General features: G+C 43.8%; 1 protein-coding gene across 2 annotated transcripts in view; it reads left to right on the forward strand.

Moving 5' to 3' along the window:
* Positions 1–17,534, forward strand: part of ankrd11 (ankyrin repeat domain 11) — a 95,803-nt gene that overhangs the window by 16,906 nt on the left and 61,363 nt on the right. For both annotated transcript variants that reach the window (XM_052062428.1, XM_052062429.1), the window contains exon 2: positions 6,956–7,037. The gene's annotated coding sequence lies outside the window, so the exon portion shown is untranslated. The remainder of the gene's footprint in view (positions 1–6,955; positions 7,038–17,534) is intronic.

Consider the following 17,534-nt stretch of genomic DNA (forward strand, 5'->3'; position numbering starts at 1 on the left):
ATCATGTACATCCTTTGAATGTCTCAAGAAGTTCCTGTCAAAAATATCATTACAGCGTTCTAAGTGAATGCACAGCACCGTTCGCAGTTAGATGATACAAGCCAACATAGCAACCTGATGCAGATTTTTTTTTTTTTGCGAACAAAGTACTGTGAGGACAGAAATAGGCCAATTTAAAACAATGACTGATGATGACAACATCTTGTGCTGGGATGCCGCGGAGGAATTGAGGGGGGAAAAACGAAAAGGCAGAGGTGGCACAAAGTGTTTGAACTCCGTAAGGTTACAATCAACTCACTGAGGAGAAGGATCATGAAATCCTTCATTCATTTATTCATTCATTCATCTTCCGTACCGCTTGATCCTCACTAGGGTCGCGGGGGTGCTGGAGCCTATCCCTGCTGTCTTCGGGCAGTAGGCGGGGGACACCCTGAATCGGTTGCCAGCCAATCGCAGGGCACACAGACAAACAACCATCCATGCTCACACTCACACCTAGGGACAATTCCATGCATGTTTTTGGAATGTGGGAGGAAACCGGAGCACCCGGAGAAAACCCACGCAGACCCGGGGAGAACATGCAAACTCCACACAGGGAGGCCGGAGCTGGAATCGAACCCGGTACCTCTGCACTGTGAAGCCCACGTGCTAACCACTGGACTACCGGGCCGCCCGGATCAGGAAATCAACATGAAGAAAACAACAAACTGGGTGACTGAAACCCTGAGCCACTTCCTGGCACAAACAAAACACACACACACACACCCACTCACCTAACTTTGTCATCAGTGAATGGTTACAAGCCCGCGAAAATTCTGGACGACTGCTATCACTCTCCGCTACATCATTGGATATCTAGTAAATAAGTGCCAAGACATTGCATTGTTTAAAGCAAAACCGAAATAAGCTGTTCATATTTTGTCATTCGAAACTAGTCAGATCAGCAGATGGCGAATAAGCATTTCTCCCAAAAAGAGGCTAAATGTCCGTCCTTGTTTGTCACTACTGTGAAATATGTCCTATGAGCGTGCTTTGTCACATACTTTTATTCAGCCTCCCGGGCGCCCGTACATCAGCAGTGCAGCAAGCGTGGATAGATATCACCCGAAGCAGCTGCTGAAGACAAAGGCCCGATCCACAATAACGCCACAACTCCCAGTTGGCGTCACTCTATGAATCTGCCACCGAGAAAAGGACCGCTAAACATTCTGCGCTATATTTAAAGCATTAAAAGGTTCAACCAAACAACACAATTTCATCAAACGAAAGTCTGCTAGCTTACCGCTAACATTGAATACGAATGGCCTTAGACGGGCAAATTGATAAGATAAGATAAGAAAACCTTTATTAGTCTCACAATGGAGAAATTCCCAATTCACAGCAGCAAAGTTATGAAAGGAAGAAGTAGAAGAACAAAATATAGGAGCTGCTGTAAAGTCGGCTACTCTCACATGATATAAGCATGAACATCACCGTAATCATAAATGCTAACGTCACACAAACGGAGCCATCCAGCTACAAAGATTGAGGCATGATTTGGATGTAACTACTGTACTGGTTTCATTACAAATCAGTTGTGGTGGTGTTGAGCATAAAAAAAGGTGACAATCGCGTCAAAGTCCCGATGATTTATAAACCGGACTGTAAGCCGTCGGCGTGCCGTGTTCACGTGCCGCTCCATATGCCGCGTAGCATAGTTGCATGCCGAGGATGTAGGTTCAGCGTTGCCATAATTTGCTAAAATGAAGCCACGCAGATGCGTCCGGCGAGATTTGAATTCTCCAGGTCCGCCTCACGCTTCTTCCCAAATGGCAATTCTGTGACCAAATCGCCTCAGAGCAGCCGTATTCTGATGAAGCCTGCGGATTAGCCGAAGAATGTCATGACATCATCTTCACATGACACAGTACAAGTTGTGTACTGTGAGAGAAGGTCGTGAACAACCAAATTGGCAGAGGTTTTACAGTTGGTTTGGAGTGCATCACGATAATGATTTCACAGAATTTGTATTTGTGCGGACTGTAAGGAGCCTCAATAGGTGATGAGCGCCCTTGAGGCTCGAATTCATTGGTGTATTTTGCAACTCATTTTGAAGGAACGATCCTTTGTTCAACCTATCAAGCCCCCCAAAAACCTATTTGTGTCGAGCAAAAAGAAATATACTTGAAAGACTGAAGATTACGATGTACGGCACATTCACTTTTTTTTTTTTTGAATGAGATGATATTTTTCTTCCCATCGGTCCTATGAGCCTGTTACCTTGACAACAGCAGAACGTTTTTATCAAGGGCTGCGTGTTCGTGTTGTGTGTGCGTGCTTGCGATGCGTTGAAAGAACTGTGGCAAGGTAGTACTTACTGGGCAAAAAATAATAATAATAATGGTGTCACAAACATTGCTGCCATCTTCTTATTGCAGCCCTTTCCCTTCCTTCTCTTACGATTCTGCTTTAAATATCATCTTTTTCGATTTCTGGTGTATCGGTCATTTGACTGATGCCCATTTTCATGAGCATTGCTAGTTTTCACTGCTTTCTCTGCCCGGCTCTCGATGACAATACGACGTGACTGCAGGATGTGTCCCTCACGTTTTCCAAAAATTATTTTACATTTTGTCCCCGCTTCCCTTCACAGTTACAGAACAAATCAGCAGTTACCAGATCCAACTGAATATGGCGGTATTTATTTTTTTTCATTCACATCTTCTATGCAGCATCCTGCTGTTTTTGTAAATGCTCTATTTGTTTGAGATCAATAAGAGGAATCATTGTGCCTGTCTGCCCAAGTCAGATCTCATCAATAATGTAGATGTTTTTGTAGAAGAGATGCGTGGTGTGCATGTCTTTTTCTGAAATCTTTCAATACCCACCACCCCCTCCCAGTGTCAGGTTTCGTCTCCATTCTTTGTGCATTGAGGAGCAGATGACGAAATCTAATTAGTGGCGATATTACAATCGGCTCTGATACCCGATGCTCGGACACACTGCAGGCCAAACGCGGGCTGTTATGTGAAGCCACTGGATCTTTCAAGTGAATATTTGTTGTTTGGGTTCATAACGTCAGTGCATGAACCATTTCTAAGGTCTCTGTTGACTGCATATTCTGAAAAATGTTTTACCGTATTTTCCGCTTTATAAGACGCACTTAAGAGCATTCCATTTCCTCAAAAGCAGACAGTACGCCTTATAATCCGGTGTGCCTTATATGTGGATCAATATTCAGATTTCTTGGACACAGTATTTAAAATGTTCTCTCAAGCGCTTTGTTACATGCAGCGGTTGTGAAAGCGCTATATACATAAAGCTGTATCGTATTCCTTTAGCGTAGCTCCATCAGGTGGATGCATAATGCAACCCCAGCTACGATTGTAGCTTCTATTCTATGTGACTTATTCCGCGCACTTTATATATGAAAACGGTTTGAAAATAGGCTATTTATTCATAAGTGTGCCTTATAATTCGAGGCGCCTTCTATTCCGGAAAATACGGTACTTTTGTATTGGTCTTGTGGGTGTGGTGAATGACAAAAAAATGCCTCGTCTCGCTAGTTTGTACACACGATATGGCCTTAATACATGTCTATCGATGAAGCAAAACGAAGCTGTCAGTGTCACACCCCCCAATGGCTGGCCGCACTGTTGTGACCTCAGATTCATATTTTTTTTTTCACCGTTGAGAAATTTGATTGCATATGTGACCAAATTGGTCACACAGTAGAGCTCTGAGCATATACATTTTACTCCGTGTATTTAACCAACGAAATGTTCTACCGAATCACATCCTTTTGTTGAACAAAAGGATCACGCTGATTTAATGTTAGCACACCACGAGAAACGCAAATAGACTGGCGAGTAGAAATTTTGAACCAATGTTACTGTAACTAGAAACTTTCAAACAACTGGTACTAAACAGTGCCCCCAGCTATCGAGGTACATTGACACATTTAATTAAAGACACGCCTGTAAACAACTCAATGTAATTTCCCTAGAATAACATGGACTTGATTAATATATGCACCCCGAAAACCACTCTTTTAAACTGATTACCGGCATAGCAATCACATTGCTGTTTTCTCTTTACTTGCTAGCAGGTTTTTTTTTGCAGGCATTTCCCCATATTTCCACACAGTAGGTCATATATGGTAATAATAATGAAGTGTATAATGTGTACAAAGATCTCTTATTTAGCACTTCCTTGGTTTTGTAGAGGATCCTTACGGTCTTGGCTATTTTTCTTTTTACGTTATCGATATGTGGTTTCCAACATAGTTTTGAGTCTATTACTAATCCGAGAAACTTGGTTTCATACGCTCTTTCTATTTCAATTGAGTTTACCATAATTTTAGCTTGGTGTTTGATTGGTCTTGTGCCAAAAACAATTAACTTCTATTTTTTCAGGTTCAGTGACAATTTATTTCTGTTGAACCAGTTTTTTAATTTGTTTAATTCGTTTTCCACGGTTATCAGGAGCTGTTTCAGATTTATTCCAGAACAGTAGAAAGTTGTATCATCAGCAAATAGCACATATTTAAATAGTTTTGAGACCTTGCAGATATCATTTATATATAAGATGAATAGTTTTGGACCAAGCACTGACCCCTGAGGAACTCCGTGAGTGATTTTCAGTTGATTCGTTTTTTTATTGTTGAGTTGCACGTACTGATATCTGTTTTCTAAATAACTTTTTATCCATTTATAAGCTACACCTCTAATGCCATATCTTTCTAGTTTTTTCAATAATTTACTGTGATCTATTGTGTCAAAAGCTTTTTTTAGATCTAGGAAAAGTTTCATCTGTCAACAATCTGAGTTGTCGCCGCTTCCTTTTGTGATCGTTTCAGTATTACATAATACTGAAACGATCCGTATTATGTCCGTCAACATGATGTGGTTGACGGACTTCAATATGTATTCACCGTGTCGGCTTCATTGCGATGTTACTTAATTTTTGTTTACTTCAGCTGTATTCTCCTCAGTTGGCTGACATCTCCTTTTGTATTGTTTCTGGAGGAGCGGGGTGGGGGGTTGGGGTTGCTTCCTGGTTGGATTATTACAATCCTTCAATCCTCCGCTGCCCCCTTGGGAAACCACAACAGGTTCCACTCCAGTAAAAACACAAATACCCATCTATCATCCTCCTTCCCATGTAGGCCATCCCAGTGAGGTCTGGCCTTAATCCTCTTTTACGCACCCACCTGCTATTCTGCCTCTACCTACCTCTAGCCTTTCTACTCCAATGCCTACTTGATGATATTGTCCAGTGATAGAAAGGCCAGCCTTTTTTTAAGTGTTGAGGATAAAACTCGGCTGTATCCCAATAATTTGCGAAATAACAATTTGGTATAACATTGTAACCGAGCAATCTGTAAAATTTGTGGGGTTTTTTCAAACAGTTCTCATCCGCTATTCATTTATCAGACTTAGATGCATTTTGACCTAGATTGAGGGAGCAATTGTGCGCTCAAATGAAAAAGGGCCTGCTACACTGTCTGGAATGTAACCAGTTTAGCCCAACACTGGGCCTCTGTTAAATATGCTGCCATGTCCCGCCTCCTAAATCCCGATAAACCCTTGTCCTCGTGGTTGGGAGGGAACAGGGGGAAAGGGTGCCTATCCAGGAAGATTTGAAACACGAGCAGAGCTGCGGGGTGCTGGCCTGTTTAGGTGTGGTTTGTCTTCCTGTTTTTTTTTTTCCCCCTCCCCTCCCCACTCCACTGTCCCGTATGACCGCGTTGTTGTTCCACTCAGGTCAGGTTTGGGTTCCACTTAGCAGTTCAAACACATTTTCTTGTATTAAGCTAGCTCAGGGGCGGCCCGGTAGTCCAGTGGTTAGCAAGTCGGCTTCACAGTGCAGAGGTACCGGGTTCGATTCCAGCTCAGACCTCCCTGTGTGGAGTTTCCATGTTCTCCCCAGGCCTGCGTGGGTTTTCTCCGGGTGCTCCGGTTTCCTCCCACATTCCAAAAACATGCGTGGCAGGCTGATTGAACACTCTGAATTGTCCCTAGGTGTGAGTGTGAGTGCGAATGGTTGTTCGTTTCTGTGTGCCCTGCGATTGGCTGGCAACCGATTCAGGGTGTCCCCCGCCTACTGCCCGAAGACAGCTGGGATAGGCTCCAGCACCCCCCGCGACCCTAGTGAGGATCAAGCGGCTCGGAAGATGAATGAATGAATGAAAGCTAGCTCAGAATGGGCCTTCACAGAGGGCAACCCAAATAGTTTGTACCCGGACTATTTTATGGCTCAATATTTCTATGTGGGGCGATCAAAGTTAGAGCCTGATAATGTAAAACACCACACTTGGGACTCTTGCAGCTTTGAACTTCCACTTCGAAAAGATCATACCTTAGTATTGATTTTGCTGCATCACGCAGGCCCGATGACTTGAAATGAAAAAGAATGACTCAAACTGAATTAAAGGGCTGCGCCAAAGACGAAGACACCTTGAGCATACTCTCACAGGAGCTGCCGTTGACCCCAGCTCACATCCAGATACTCGCGTACGCTCTCTGACATCACACTCCACCCCATCTTGCCTTGCCATATGCGACAGCAGTCGAAAAAAATAGTTGAATGTAAACCTATTTCCGACTTGCGATTCTTTCGTGGGTCTTCAAATACTGTAAGTGTGTCCATCTGAAATTTTTCAAACAAATATGTTTTTGGTACATCCTACATGTTTGTTTTTAACTACTATTGTAATGATTCTCAATTTGGAAACCCTTTTTCGGTCTGCTTGAGGTTTCTTCCCAAGTGGGGGTGTTTCCTAGCTTTCGTCTCTCACTTCATCTGGGGTTCAGTCAGTGCTCTTATACCTCTTCCATGTGAAAAGTGACCCGAGACAACTTCTGTTTGATTTGACGCTTTATAAATAAAACTGTTAAGTGAGGAGAAATCCCAGGCTTCGTTTGCCTTTTCCTTATTAATCTTTTCTTGTGTGTGTGTGTGTGTCATGTTTCAGGATCTTGGGACACCCGAAGATTCTCTGGTGCTTCTCTTTTTGGATTTTAACCCACTGGCATTCTCCCACAACCATGGAATCGGTATGTTGATGAATAATCTGTTTTTCCAATGTTTGATACATGCATAGACTTACATTAGAAGACTTGCTTTCAGTGACGTTCCCCTCAAAAATCATTTTTGAAAGAATATCCTGTCAACCAATGTCCATTTAAAATTAGCCTGACATGGAAGTTCAAAAGTGGAACTGTTCAGGAACAACATTTTTCTGATGCACATCGATACAGGTCACAAACTGTGCTTCGGTTTCCCAACGGGCACAACATTCAACTGGAATGCTCAGTGTGACTGTTGTCGCTTATGTTTTGGCCAGACAGATGTTGCTATAAATTAGCTCTTAGCATGACTCCATAAAGTGAAAGGCCCAGTGTTGGGCTAAAGTGCGAAGAAATCCTGGAAATTTCTGTCAACCCCCCTGAGCACTTGTTGGTGGGTCTGGTCGCATGCCACCAAATGTTGTTTTTATTGAATCTTGTCTTTTGAAGAGTTCTTAACTCTTCGCTTCAGGCAGGTTGGGAGTTCCCTTTCGACAGCTGCGGAAACACAGCGCTCTGATCAGTCACCGCTGGTTCTCACAGTCTGACGAAGCACGTTTCTGGAATGTAACTCACCCCCCCTTCAAAATATGGACGTCCCAAGCGGGGGGGATCCGGCAACATTGCGCAAGGCATCTAACATATTCGCCTTCACGTATGATTCATTTGTAATTGTACGAGCATACTAAATGGATTTGCAGCAGCACGAGACAATGACATGTCCATCTCATTGGTTGGAGAAGGCTCGTTTTCTGTATTTATGTACAGCCTGCCAGCGTCAGGCATTCGGTCTGTCATGCGCAGAAGCCTCTTGTACCGGTAGTCCGTCCGAAAGCACATTAGCGTTGCGCTCTATCCGTTGGAATGTATGCATTAAGAGCGGGGCTTAGTGCTTGCTGAACTTGTGCCTTGTTGTCCATTGTCAGAGGTTGACTTGGTGAGAAAGAAAAATAGGTCACCGTTTCTGTACTGCAGAACTAGCTCCCGGTTCCACCAAAACCCTACTTTAACAAAAGATGTATTTCACACAACTAATCACCATCTCAATGATCGCCGACATGTATCATCTTTCCATAGAAATTAAATTACACTTCCAAACAGAGTTCCACATTGTAAGAATGTATCTGGATATTAGAATATTTAGCTGTGGTGGGTTTGGGGTTGCGGGGGTGTGCCGGTCAGCCAATGATTCCAGCAGTCGGCGATTGCGCTTGCTTCGCAGACATCATCTCTGCTCGTTCTCGACTCTCGGCAGCCTTTCCTGTCTCTTTGCCTGCGACATTGCACCAGCCAGAGCTGCTTCTGTTTACCTCCCTGAGCTGCCTATATCTGCTTACTGTCAGTGGAAACCAAGGAAACTGATCACAAAGCTTATTATGGGTGCCAGGAGTGGAATACACACTGTGTGCCTGTGGGCACGCAGGCACACACGCAAGAGCGATGCACCACCCTCCTCCCATCTCCTCATGTGATGCCAGTCACGTGGTTTGCAGGCAAGCAGCTCAGCAAATCTGAATTGGTCTTTTATTTTTAACCGCTTTAAATCCTCCACCTGGGCTGCACAGTAAGTGCAAATGTAGGCGTCTGTTGATTTGATTTGACTGTCTTGAGAATAAACGAGGACTCGATCCATGTTTGTGCTTCTCCGCAGCTCGATTTTTACAGACGCAAATAGTTAGGATGGATGGATATGTATCATTTGGCTTTACAATTCTGAAACCGTCCAACCAGATAATATCCACCCCAGGCCACAATGAACGTTAACAAAAAATTGCAATGCAACTGGATGTCGCTGTGAGCCAAATTATAAGGTGTTTGCTCTTTTTCACGGTTTCTATTCATGTCCTGATTACTCAATAGGATATTTCAATAATTTTTTTTTTTTTTTATCAAACTATTACCGGCACGGGCGGCCCGGTAGTCCAGTGGTTAGCACGTCGGCTTCGCAGTGTAGAGGTACCGGGTTCGATTCCAGCTCCGGCCTCCCTGTGTGGAGTTTGCATGTTCTCCCCGGGCCTGCGTGGGTTTTCTCCGGGTGCTCCGGTTTCCTCCCACATTCCAAAAATATGCATGGCAGGCTGATTGAACACTCTAAATTGTCCCTAGGTGTGAGTGTGAGCGTGGATGGTTGTTCGTTTCTGTGTGCCCTGCGATTGGCTGGCAACCGATTCAGGGTGTCCCCCGCCTACTGCCCGGAGACGGCTGGAATGGGCTCCAGCACCCCCCGCGACCCTAGTGAGGATCAAGCGGTTCGGAAAATGAATATTACCGGCACTCTTAACACTATGTTTTATCAACAGCAATTAGCTTCTATAACAATCTATGACTGTATAACTTAAATCTCAAAATTTTCAACAGTAGTTTTTTTTTGGGGGGGGGGTGCATAATGACACCCAAGTGCTCCAAATTTTGCACAGCATTCCAAAAAAAAATCAAGTTTTGAAGGGATGCAGTGCAGTGCACAGAATTAAAAATAAATACATTCTCTGGTCTTTCAGTTCCAGTTGCACTCACGGTTTTACCAGTAGAAGTGTTTATAAATTAACTCTTTCCGAAGTACAAGTTTGTCGGTTTGAAAATCCTTTTTCAATTTCAATTTGAGTCCACGTCTGTCACGGCTCTCCTGTTTTCTGGATTTGGTCATGTGGCGTTTTGCAAAATGAGCCCTAAGGCTTTGCGCGTCATTCTTAGTCGACAGTAAATACTAAAATGGCCGCCCCTGAGATGGATAGCAACGGGTGCCTTTTGCTGCACAATTCATCTTGCACAAAGGCAATATTAATCGCAGTGCCGTTTAGTGTGGGCGCACGGAACTTGACTTGACCCCCCCTTTCACAACAATCAAAAAGCATGGGGTGGGGGGGCTATAAAGACACGAATTGTTGGAACTTTTTGGGTGTGGAATTCTTTCCCGCTCTTGCCTGATGTACATCTCGAGTTGCTCAACAGTCCGGGGGTCTCCATCGGCGGATTTTGCAACTGATAACGCGTCAGACATTTTCAATGGGAGGCAGGTCGGTTTAGTACTCGCAGTCTTGTACAATGAAGTCACGCTGTTTTGGTTTGTGGCTTAGCATCTTAATGAAATAAGCACGGTTGTCCTCTGAAGAAGTCGGTGCTTGGATGGCAGCCTATGTTTCTCCAACAACTGCACGTACCTTTCAGCATTCATGGTTTGTGCACAGAAGTGGAAGTGACCCACGACGTGGACACTCGCATGCTCACGTAGCGTCACAGAGATGCTGGCTTTTGGACTTTGCGCCGATCGCGAAGGAGTCCGTCCTTTTTTCTCTTTGGCTCAGAAGATAATTTTTCACTTTGTGCCATTCCACCTCCGAATGAGCTTCGGGCCCAGAGAAGCTTGCGTCATTTCTGTGTGTTGTCATGTGGCTTTCGCTTTGCACGGTAGAGTTTTAACTTGCATTTGCAAGATGTCACAGCTGAACTTTTTTTAAATGACAATGGTTTTCTCCAGCCCATCTGGCAATATCCGTTGCACAATGACGCCGGTTTTTCATGCGGCGCCACATGAGGGATCAAAGGTCACAAGCCTTCATTGTTGGTTTTCAGCCTTGCTGCTTACTGCTGAGATTTCTCCAGACTCTCAGAATGTTTTTTATGATATTCTGATGACTGTGAGAATGCTGAAATCCCCAAGTGTCTTATAATTGTCCACTGACAAATGTTCTTCAACTAACTGTTGCACTATTTGCTGACACAGTTCATAAAATGCTGAACCTCTCTCGGTCCTTGCTTGTGAACAATGGGGTCTTTTATTTTTTTCATTTTTTTTAGCATGTTGAGGACCATCACATTCAGAATGAGAGACCGTTTGCAAACAAACGATGGTCAGTTTGAACATTAAATAGCTTGTCTTTGTCATGTATTCAATTGATTATCGCTTGAAAAGGATTTTCAAACTATTGCATTTTTTCTATTCTATTCTATTCTATTCTATTCTATTCATGTTTTACACAACGTCCAAACTTAGATGAAATTGGTGGTTTGCATAGTGAATTCAGAATTTCCAGCCTTTTTGTCATGAACAATAAGGAAGATATGCTTTTTAAATCCAGCGAGTTTGTTTTACTTGTTAATCTTGTAGTTGTGTCAACTGTGAGCACCCCGACTATGTTGTTTGCACTGTTTTCACGCGTACCAATGTTCCGACTGCATTAGACATCGTAGTTGGCGGCCATTTTATTGTTCGTTGTATCGAACTCGTACCGCTGTAACATACAGATTCGTTTTGTCCCTCGAGGGACGTTGTAACGAGCTTCGACTGTGCTTTATAAGTTCTGTTATCTCTCGGCAGCCAAGCTCAAAAGGTGTCCACGTTCGATTTGGCCCTAGATGAAAGTCTGAACTTCTTGTAATCACACCTTGCTCGCGCGTTTCCTCTTTGTACTCCCCCTTCGATCTCCTCCTTGCCCCAAATGGGGCTTGTTCCTCACTGGGGATTAGTGTGTGCAGCAGCTCTGAACACAGAAGTGGGCCCTGCCTGTCACATTACATAACTCGCCCCGGGAAGAGCGACTCAGCCTTGCCCGACTGGAGAGGCGACTATAGAGGCTTTGTTTTCCCCACCTTGCCTTCCTCCTCTCTTCGGCTTCTCGTCCTCGCCTTCAGGCAGACTGCACAGTTACACTGTATAGAAAGGAGGCCGTTTTCAGGAAACAGACAAGTCACTGTGGCCCTGAGTGCAAGAGCGCTAATAGCGACTAGCATCACAGGATGCTTACATCTTAGGCTGAGGAATTCACCATCTAACTCGAAGTCACACGGTTTCAAAGATCGAAAGTTAATTCGTCCCTGCCAATCCTGCGTTTCGCCTCGAGCATACGCTGTGGTGACATACAAGCATAGCTTTCATGTCAGGAGCGATGGACCCTCGTGTTGAGTTTGCTCCATTCAAAACTTGAACTGAACAATCAACAATTGTACACGGAGCGAACTCTGACTGAGAATAATGACGATATAAAAGATGGAGCGCAACAGTTCTGATCACAAGCTGCAATTGCAGACTGCTGAGAGCTAACAACTTCCAGTGACGTAATCACGCGCCACCGTAAATTCAAGATTTAACTGCTTTATTTTATTTTCAAATCTTTTTGGGGTGAAAATCTGATAAGATGACTAGGGTGCAGTGTACATTTACACAAAAATATATTATTGACATGTACAAAGACACACAAATGGTTGTTTGTTTTTTTTCTCCTCGACACTCCTCGGATCTACTTGGGACCTGTCTTAGCTCTACCGGTAGATCAGGATCTACCTAATGGGCACCCCTGATCTAGATCAGAATCTACCTAATGGGCACCCCTGAACTAGGCATTACACATTCTGTACGTACAGCACATTTGACAATAAAGTTGTATTCAATTCCATTCAGTACCCAGCATGCCTTGCGTTTCGCAATACATTTAATCAATGATGTTACAAGGAGGGCGGCCCGGTAGTCCAGTGGTTAGCACGTTGGTTTCACAGTGCGGAGGTACCGGGTTCGATTCCAGCTCCGGCCTCCCTGTGTGGAGTTTGCATGTTCTCCCCGGGCCTGCATGGGTTTTCTCCGGGTGCTCCGGTTTCCTCCCACATTCCAAAAACATGCGTGGCAGGCTGATTGAACGCTCTAAATTGTCCCTAGGTGTGAGTGTGAGTGCGAATGATTGTTCGTTTCTGTGTGCCCTGCGATTGGCTGGCAACCAATTCAGGGTGTCCCCCGCCTACTGCCCGGAGACGGCTGGGATGGGCTCCAGCACCCCCCGCGACCCTAGGGAGGATCAAGCGGCTCGGAAGATGAATGAATGAATGTTACAAGGATGCTAAGCCTGCCATATGTGTGAGGTTTCTGTTACCATGTTGTCATGTTTTTTTCCCTCCAAACCTTGACTTCTTGTGAAATCGTGTCACCCATGTCAATTCCTCAACGTCATTGGCGATATGTCATACATTGCTGGTGGAAATTATTCGGCTGTAGACAGTATCAAGCTGATTTTTGCAATATCTATATATATATATTGCGCGTCGTCCCGCACGTGGTCTGTCCTTCCGTCTGTCGCTTTTCAAAACGTACCTACTTCACCGTGCCGCTGCGCGCCGCCACTGCGCCGCTCAGGCAGTGGCTCACTACGATCGCGCGGGCATCTTAGCGAAAAAATGTTGTCTACCCACAAGCATTGCAATGAAATTGTTAGTTATTTAGTAGAGCTAAACATCTCTTTATTTTCGCCATAAGCAATGAAGATGAACAAAAAGTTGAACCAAGCAACATCACTTTTGTGGGCCGAAGGCCCACCTTACCAGCCTTCCGCAGGAACTAGCTGATGAGCCGCCCGGAGGGCGGCGAACCAGCTAGTGTAATTATAATTTTTAAAAATCAGTACAGATTATGTTTCTGTCACACAACACCACATATGGTCTTCTGCCATGTATGTTTTTTTTCTATATGTATTTTTTAAGTCGATGGAATAATGTTTACTTTCGTGGCATTGTGTGACCAAAGTTTCTATTAATTGTGGCCACAAAACCAAACGCTGTTTGGTTCTGATGACTAATTTTAGAGCCGCGTGGCCCTTCCCAAAGGTGGGATGGATCAGATCTTTGCACTTTGTTTTTGTTCGTCTCTTCTGAAACTGTCCACGAATAGACATATATTATGTTGCTGTATAGTAGATCCCAAAATACATCTGACAAAATTGTTGGTCCCTGCTTTTAAAGAAAAAGCCACAACGGTCACCGAAATAACTGACTGAGACTGGGATTTGCCAACATGCAAATTGACAAGCCACAAAGCATCCGGGAGAAAGTCCATGGGGCAGATCAGACCAAACTGGAGCTTTAGCTCAGTTTATAGAAGCACGAATGAAGCATTTGTAAATTACTGTTTGCAGAAAAGAAAATGGGAGATGTTCCGTCATCTATTCGATCTCACTTTCCTTTATCCAGTATCGTGCGACGTGTCAGAAAGCGAGGTCTTGAAAGTTGAGTAGTACTCATCATGGGTTAATGACCCAAAGCGCACAGCTAAAACCATCCGGCTATGGCAAAGAACAAATCAATAAGACGATTTTGGTGCGGCCTTCTCTGAAACCTCATCGAAATCTAGTTGAACATCAACGGAAGGAGCTGAAACGTGCAGTCTGGAGAAGCCTGGAGGCAACCCTCAAACCATTTAGAGCAGCCATGTCCAAAGTCCGGCCCGCGGGCCAAATCCGGCCCGCGGTCGAATTTCATCCGGCCCTCGGCCCCTGTCATAAAATCAGTGCCGTCTGGCCCGCAAGTTGGTCGCAATGGAACACGTGTTGCATTGACTGAGGTCTCGTAGACTGGTGAGTGATGTTTCATAGAGTACTGCTTCCCTCTAGTGGCTAAATGAGTAATAACATTCACTAAATGAATAATAGCATTTAGACACTAGAGAGCATCACACACGAGTTAACAAGACATCACTCCGTGTTTATATTGACTGATATGTCATATTTCAAATGATCCTTGCAGTTGTGGATATGTGTATTGCTTGTTCATTTCCCCGTTATTCGAGTCAAAGGTTTTGTGACTATTGAAAAGTCATGGTGATACATTTTATGTTTCAAATCAATCAATTTGCACTCAGGAGACTTCTGTTTAAGAAAAAGTCAAGTGAATAAGCAGTTGCATGTGATATACCTGTTTCAAATGAACCAAAAGAAATTCTTAAGATTGTTGAAATTAAAATAAAAATGGAAATGTGAAACAGACTGGCTTACTAAAATTTGTTGAACAATATTGTTGTTCAATGTAAAGAATGTCAGCCAAGGTCGGCCCCCCGACATTTTACCACATAAAATCTGGCCCCCTTGGCAAAAAGTTTGGACACCCCTGATTTAGAGCCATAAGCATTGGGCCATAGTAGCATTAGCTACTCACAGAGAGTTCGGGATGTTGGGTTTTTGCGTGGAATTTCAGTTAATGCACCGTTCATGCGTTCCTTCCTCGAACCGGGCATGCTGGAGCTTCTCGCAGCCGTCTTTGGGCGAGAGGCAGGGTACGGCCTTAAGTGGTCGCCAGCCAATGGCAGGGCACAAATAGACAAACCACTTTTCACACTCACATTCACAGCTATGGACGATTATTCATTCATTCATTCATCTTCCGAGCCGCTTGATCCTCACTAGGGTCGCGGGGGGTGCTGGAGCCTATCCCAGCTGTCTCCGGGCAGTAGGCGGGGGACACCCTGAATCGGTTGCCAGCCAATCACAGGGCACACAGAAACGAACAACTATTCGCACTCACACCTATGGACAATTTAGAGTGTTCAATCAGCCTGCCATGCATATTTTTGGAATGTGGGAGGAAACCGGAGCACCCGGAGAAAACCCACGCAGGCCCGGGGAGAACATGCAAACTCCACACAGGGACGGAGCTGGAATCGAACCCGGTACCTCTGCACTGTGAAGCCGACGTGCTAACCACTGGACTACCGGGCCGCCCGCTATGGACGATTAATTAACCTAAAATAAACTGTGCCCTTTACTGGTGAACTTAATTTGACCGTCTCTCAACTCTTGAACGTTCGCCCGTTGTGAACTTTGCCATGCAGCTCCTGGTTCAAGAATAGCAAGTTGTACAAAAGGTATAGGAAGAATAAATTGTTAGACGTGTGCAATCAAGTTTTGACAGTTAAATTGAGTTCGTCTGGGAAGGTTATAATGTCGTGCATATTTGAATATGCATGACATTATAAGTTTTGGATGGATTTGAAATGTATTGAAAATGTCTTGAATTGAACTTACCTTGGGCTGTAGCAACGCTGTTATGCTTCGCTCTTCTCGAGAACAAAAAAGAAGAAGACGAATAGTTGGTTTATTATTTCCGTTTTATTATTTATTAATTCCGTTCTAATCTTTTGTTCTGTCACAGAGGATTTTTTTCTCTTGGAGCAAGCCTGAAACCTAAAAGATGAGTGCAGAGGGCACACAAGAGACGATCCATAATTGACATGATCTTGTCATAATGGCTCCTTTTCTGATTTGCTTGCGTCTGAAAGGAATCTGGTTACAGGGAATTCTAGTCCAAATTGGTTTACGGTAGAATAGACTTTTTTTTTCCTCCTATCATTTTCTTACTTTCACAAATGAGCTATATGATATAGTTTCGGGTATTTTTATTTCATACTTTGGCCCCTGTCTGGTCCTTCTCATGCCCTCTTTGAAACCCCGGCGTTGTGACCTTGGTTTCGAGTGGCTGTGCTCCGTTTCGAAAGCCAACACCTCTCCTGGGAGAAAATGACCTTATTGTCTGTCACAGTGTCAATCTGCGCACCTCTCTCGGTCTTTTAATATTAAGCCGATTCAACAAGTCTTGTGTCCATTTTAATGCAGCTGCATTTTATGGTGTAGAAAAGGGCTTGGTTTGTGGGAAGTCGGGCTTGAAAGATTGAATTGCGCTTCTTCTGACATGTTACTTTTTCTATTGGAGTAACTTTTTTTTTTTGGTGGGGGGGGGGGGGGTTAAAAGCTATTTACCGTAATTTCCGGGTCAGTAGGGGCACCTCATTAAGACACAACAGCTAAATTTAGCCATTAAGGCAAATCTGTAAATATATTGCCCGCTTCGCATTATTAGTCGCCGGCCTCCACCTTATGCAAAGAAAGAGGTCACATAGATAGATGTTTGAAAAACTTTCACTTAAAGACCGTTGGAACATCCCCCCCAAACGACTAGTTTACACAGTAGCCTCCCAGAATCCTCATCCTGTTGACGAAGATTACCAAAGCCCTCTTCAACGGCTCAAAAATTCCTCCGTACACGTTGTCAGTCTCTGTTTAGCTCTTTAGCGATGTCACAAGCAGAAATGTTTGGAGTTGTAGCTAATGTACAGCAGTGTTGGTTTTGGCCGCCATTTTAGTCTTTTGGGCAAAAATACTTCTTCGGTGTCGTCACATTTTAAGTCATTCTGATTCGTGATTTGTTTTTTTTAGTTGACGAAAGCTCAAAAATGTGACAAATGACAAAAAGGAAATATAATTTCGTCACGGTCATCGTTGACAAATGAGTGAAATTGTTTGGCTGATTGTTAGAATCTGCCATTGATGTTTTGACTTTGACATACTTGGTTGAAACTTTGTTTGTTGAAGCACACTTGGTTCCACAGGTTTGGAGGTTTGGAGCAGGTGTTTCTTTAGGAGGCCAGCTTTACTCTCAATGTGAAAATACAGTACTTGTTTACTCTGGCTCTCCCCCTCCTTTCAAGCTATTCAACTGTGCATAGTTTGATCTTGAACTTTTCATTTATTCACCTCTGACTTTGTTTGCCATGTCCACAAAGCTTGCCTCTTTGGTCCTAGCTTCTCGTTTGATTTTTAATTGCTTAATTTTCGTAGGTTGTGATGATAGTAAAATAAATGTGTGTATGAAGCAAAAAAAAATGTTTGCAGGGAAATCTTTTTTGCTTCTTTTTTTTCTTTCATTTGCACTTTGTACTTTCTTACTCCTAGTGCTGTC

The sequence above is a fragment of the Hippocampus zosterae genome, chromosome 4 (genome assembly GCF_025434085.1).
Source record: "Hippocampus zosterae strain Florida chromosome 4, ASM2543408v3, whole genome shotgun sequence".
In the NCBI taxonomy this organism is placed as follows: domain Eukaryota; kingdom Metazoa; phylum Chordata; class Actinopteri; order Syngnathiformes; family Syngnathidae; genus Hippocampus; species Hippocampus zosterae.